Consider the following 6,070-nt stretch of genomic DNA (forward strand, 5'->3'; position numbering starts at 1 on the left):
TTCCACCTCTCAACACTTTAGTTCCCAAAATGTCCTCGCTATTTTTTTTTTTTTTTGCCATAGACTGAGGTTGGGGTCTTCCCCGCCCCCGGGGGCACACTTCTCTACCTGTGTTTTTTTGGCGGAGGAAACGTGGCGGTGGAAGCGAGCTTTCGAACGACGCCAACATGATCGCGATCGGAACAGCAGGAGCGGAGAGAGCGGCCCGCGAACTTCGGCTTCGGCTCGTTATCCTTGATCGTCTTTAGAGCGAAAGCTGTACTTCGCGACCAAAGCTGCAAAAGCTGGGCCACCGCTGAAGCCTTGACGTTGACCTTGACCTTGAATGAAAAATAAATAAATATTTCCATTACTGGGATTCGAACCCTTCGCGGGCCACTGCGCGAGAGCACTATGCTAACGCCGCAGCCGATCACGCCTCGTGTTAAACTGCAACAAGCTCTCGCGCTGTGCATTGCAAAACGTTGTCTTCACCAACTTCCATCTACGGCGCGAACAAACTGGATCAGCTCAGCTTCGATCAGAGCTTAACCTGAGTCTAATATCGTCACCAGAAGCGCCGCCGACCTGCAAAGCAAAACCATGAGCCAATTAGGCTAAACACATGCTTCCGTACCTGTACTCGGTTTAAAACCCTACCATTTTTTTTTAATCTCACGGGCGCATAAAACTTCGATTTCTTTGTATTTTCGGTGGTGTTGGATTTTGATATCTTAAACAAAAAAGTTGAACGTATAAACATGCCAAAGCATGATTCAAAAAAAAAAAAAACGCCGTCTTTTTCGCATTTAAAGACACGCGTTTCCCCTTTCACCTTTCGTTTCTCTGCCAAGCTGACGTCAAGAACTTTGAGACCAGGTGGACGATTGTGCATGATCTTTTTGAGCCAGCTGACATAAAACGTCTGTTCGTTGTTACGAATACGAAGCCGCAATAATCAAGCCCATCTCTTTCGTTGTTCTACAGGATTCCTGAAGAAGTGATCGGTGACATTTTCGGGGACCGAAGCGCGGTCCAGTAACTTCCGACGGTTTACACTATACCGAAGTAGATACATGAACCCGACTGACTGTGGTAGCGCCGTTATGAAACATTTTTCCAATCCTTTCCGTTAGGTCGCCAGCGCCTGCCCTCAGTAACCGGCGTTTTACTAATCGGCGTTTTACTAACCGGCGTTCCACTAAACAGTTGGCTCACGAAGCCCGAGTTAGCAAACAATCATAAAAAGGAAACGGAATTTGCCATCAGACGAGAACACCGAACACAGCTAGATATGACTGACGCGTTCTCTGCTATACTCTATGTTTTGCGTTAACTCGTTGTTCTTAGACTGACCTTTTAATCAGTATCCTTTCTCTATTCTCTCCCCCCTTAAGTATTACCCCGACAGGGGCCTTTAAGGGATAATAAATGATGATGATGATGATATATTATGCAGTGTCACAAATGCAAAAAAACGTAAAAAAGTATCATCTGAGAGGAGAAAACACTTCAGAGAAAAAAATGCATACTTAGCGGCAGACAACGACTTCCGAATAACTTACCAGAGTTATCATTATATTTAACGCGGAATATCTAGCTGCACGAAATCAAAATTACGCTGGTGCTTCGTAGGAGCAACCATGCCGACTTCGCATCAGAGACTAAGGTGATAAATTGCCTTTTTTTCCTCCCTGCTATTCTCGTTATTTAGAACCAAACCATTCTCCTCAAGGAGTAAAAGAAAATAATGTGAACTGCAGCTCAGACAGCTCTAGAAAAGGCCAAACATTCGGTGCATGTGCACTCTAAGCTATTTCTTTGATGAGCGAAGGAGCTTGACTCGCTGTGAAGTGCTGCTTTCCTTCGCGCTTCTACCAGCATCGGCATGACGCTGGAGGTGAATAAGTTCATTCCATCGAGAGGTCAAAGAACCGAAGCCGTTGGAGCCAATCCATTGAGGATACCAATGAGTCCACCTATTGTGTGCCTACAGTTGAAGAAGGCACGTAAGCTCACTCCTGTTGCATGCGGATTTGTATCTGCTATGGCGCTCTTTTCTATCGCTGATATTACGCTCGAACATGGACAAGGTTGTCGCCGGTTTACCGGTAGTGCTGCGACTACTACAACTGGCAGATTAAACGAGTCGTCGCTGGGAGAGAATATTACTCAACTGAATTTCGCGTCGGCGTGTCGTCACCCCTGCCTCCGGATCCTCTATTTTGTGCACGGATTCCAGTAGGGTGTATATGTCACCAGTTTGAATCCAGCTGCGCGAAAATTGCTTGAAGCACTTTTCACAGCAAAAACATTAGATATCACTGCGGCGATCGGAATTGCGAGAATGCGAAAGCATTGACGCGCTTATACTCTTCCGACGACCGAGGCTGTTTTGACGTCCTCCCAATTCATCGACGTCTATGGTTTTATCAACCAAAGCTTTTTGTTTCATTAATTAACGTTAATTAATTACTCTTACATCTATTTCAAACCTTCGTGTTGCTTGGTTGCGCATTTTTCCACAATTTCGACTTCCAAGACTGTTGTGACGTCCACCCACTATATCGATGTCCATGACTATTTTGACTTCCAGTCGACTTTCTTCGCCTCTAATCAATTAATTTCTTCGATCCACCGCGGTGGCTCAGTGGTTATGATGCTCGGCTGCTGGCCCGAAAGACGCGGCTTCGATCCCGGCCGCGGCGGTCGAATTTCGATGGAGACGAAATTCTGGAGGCCCGTGTTTTGTGCGATGTTAGTGCACGTTAAAGAACCCCTGGTGGACGAAATTTCCGGAGGCCTTCACTACGGTGTCTCTCATAGCCTGAGTCGCTTTGGGACGTTAAACCCCATAAACCAACAAACCATCTTCCTCAAACGACGTAAGCGCTGCCTACACGTTTTGCATCCACTTACTGCGGACACGAAACCGCGAACAAAGTCAAAAAATGCTTTCGCAATAATAAAGGGATCTATTGCTGCCGAAGAAGAATCAAGGCGCCAGGCTCACATTCTCTGGGGTTGCGCGGGAAATCCGCCCCCTCGAACCTTACTGCCAGCTCCCTCCGAAGAAGGATGGAACCAACTCCTCAGAAGGCCAGACAAGAGCATCCAACTGGCACTCATTTCGTGGGCCCAGGAAGTCGCCCCCACCTGGGGGCCACACCAAGCCCACCTGCCCTAAATCCCGCCAACCTATGGCAATAAAGTTGTTTCTCTTTCTCTCTCTCTCGGTTGGAAAAAGTCACAGAGTGGAATCTTACCGAGAACAAAATTTGGAAGGATTTATTCTCAGTATCCCTCTTCACTTGTCTGCGTCCCTCTAAGAGTAAAATCAACAGGTTCGTGTTGACACTAATTGATGATAACTCAAAAATATTACAAAAAAAATGCTGCCTAGACGTCTGGATCCTTAGCCGTTATGGCTAGTGATTTAACAGTGAACGCTATTGGACAGCGCCCCCTGTTAGTAGTTAACGTCACTGTCACTAGTTGTTAACGTGATGACTGTCAATGCGGTTATTTATTAATATCCCGTTCGGCACTAAGCAGTCATTGCGTACTGAGCAAGAAGTGATTTCTTCAATTGATTTTGATGAAATTTTTTACCACTAGTGTATGGCGTTTTAAAGAAATGTTTGGCCTAACTTTTTACTAGCATTTAAGTATTGCAACTCCTTGTTTTTGAGCGCGGTCACGAAATGGCGCCGTTCGAGTGAGTGAGCTATGAAGGAGCATATACCGAGCTCTCATTTTTTTCTTCGCCTCTAGTGCACACATTTCGCAGAACTGTGGAAGTTAACAATTGCTTCAAAGTAATGGGCCTACACTCTAAGCAGAAATGAGGAAAAAGGTGGTAAAAAGGGTGTGCAGAAGTGGAGAGCTCACTCTCTGCTAAGGCGAAAGCCTTTAATGGCTCATACTGTCGTCCGTTCACAAAGCGTGTCACACGCGGTTAACTCAGATACTAAAAAGGATAGAAGAAAACCAATGGTTGCTTCAGATAGAGGAGGAAAAAATAAACCTAGAAGCTAAGTTTGATGAATGTAGATTAATTAGTTAATTAATTATTGCCAAAATGTCGAAATTGCGTGGAAGTAGCGTGGACGTCGATATAGCCACGGGAACCGTGTGACATAACATCCGCCGGAAGTCGTCGTGGCATAGTAAAAATTATCACAGAATGGTCGGAAGAACGTCGAATTTGTGTCAAATTAGATGGAAAAATATGTATTTAAGCGTAATTAACACCTTAAATCTCCAAATGATGTATAATTTGAGTATCGATATAGCCACAGGAACAATGTGACATCATATCCGCCAGAAGTTGTCACGGCATAGTGTCCTCGGCGTTTGCCTCTCAGCACTTTAGTTGCCAAAGTGTCCTTGCAATTTTTTACTCCCATTTAGACGTATTCCTTTTTAAAGTGTACTTGCAGCACCGTTATCTGTTCATCAGTATTACCTCAAAGTGATCGACCTACTTACAACACCGTTACCTGCTCAGCCAACTGATTATGTTCTCTTGAACACCTGTAGGAATAGATTCCAAGTTGGATTGGATTGGAAAACGTTTATTGTCAGCACTGAGCCCTAGTGGTTAAATTGATCATTTTTGCCTTCTGTGCTGTTCACATCGGTGGTAGCCCTTTTCAGGGTGCGCGGGGAGTAACTCGACGAAGAAGAGAATAAGAAGATCGCGCTGCTAGCTCGGAGTCACGGAGCCTACCGACGTGCCTATTCTGGAAGTCTTTGCTCTTATGAAGACGCCTTTTCACTGGGTGAGTATGGCGCTCGTTTTCACTAGCTTCGAAGCACCTCCGTCGCAGTTCCTGTGGGTGCGCTGCTATAACTGACACGCTACCAAGCAGTTGTCCAGAACAGCTGTCAAGGTTGAGCAGTTGTATGTTGGGTGAGACATTCAAAACTTGGAGTCGATTCAAAAATGCGCGAGTGCAAACATAGCATACGTAGAAAGGATGAAGTGGCGATTGCCGGCAACCAACAGAATAGCTCTCTGTCTTCTGTTGAAATCTAAGGTTTGACGAAATGTCGTCGGGTAGGGTAGTAGATTCATACGTGAAAAGAAAGAAATGACGCCGAAACGCCGGCTTCCGTACTGAAGGCAAAAGGTCAATTACATCTTTTCAAAAACTCACTTTTGGTCGGCGTTATTCCTTTTTATTCACATATGTATGTCTTCTTTTGCGCTGCGCTCCTTTCAAGCCACGATAACCTCACTGGCCCAGCAATAATTAAATTATCTCGGGTTGGTGCTTTATCGAGTGGAGAGGATCAAGGCATCAAAAGTATAATCCGTCACACATGCCTCGCATGCGAATAAAATATTTAAAAAATGAGAAAGTGTTGGAAAAATATTTGGAAAATATTGCGAACTGGCGCATTTTCGAACTGCCAGTAAATATCGGATCCCTCAAATTGTATTAATGCACATACTATAAATTTCATTTAGAAATAGGATACTGGATTACATTAGGAAAAAAGAAGATTTTTCTGCGGCACGTATTTTCATAAACAAGACTATCTGCCGGCTGGTCCATTGGCCAGTGTGGTAAATACTGACTGATAAACTATGCACGTCTCCTGACACTCGCACGCATTTCAAGTGGTTTGCTTGCCGTCACTCTGCCTGAGTAATTTTTCCCTGCATGCCAGCGTCCCTTTGTACTTGAAGCTCGTTTTCTCCCAACTGTTCGATTTCATACCGCGCTTCCTCACAGCACGGTACAGGCGTCAACTGGACTTACCGACTCATGGTCTTGAGCAGACGAGGGAAAGGAAAGGAGGTCTCGTTATGACATATATGTATGAAGAGAATTTTACTTACGTGCGCCATAGTCTTAAGGGTCACGTGAGCCGCTGTACGGTTCCTTTTGTTGTGCAGCTAGGTAGCATTTTTGTAAACATTAGTTTTTTACTGAGTATAATGTCTTTTAAGGTTTCATTTCGTTCATCATGAAGCATTCTTCTTCATCCCTCTGCAGATTGCAACACCTCCCCTGGCACTCGCGAAGTGGACTCCACTTTCTACGAGAGTGGCGAAAGTGACGCAAGACGCCTCCGTGCC

Source organism: Amblyomma mixtum, chromosome 2, assembly GCF_055824585.1.
Source record: "Amblyomma mixtum isolate Tamu chromosome 2, ASM5582458v1, whole genome shotgun sequence".
NCBI classification, from domain to species: Eukaryota; Metazoa; Arthropoda; class Arachnida; order Ixodida; family Ixodidae; genus Amblyomma; species Amblyomma mixtum.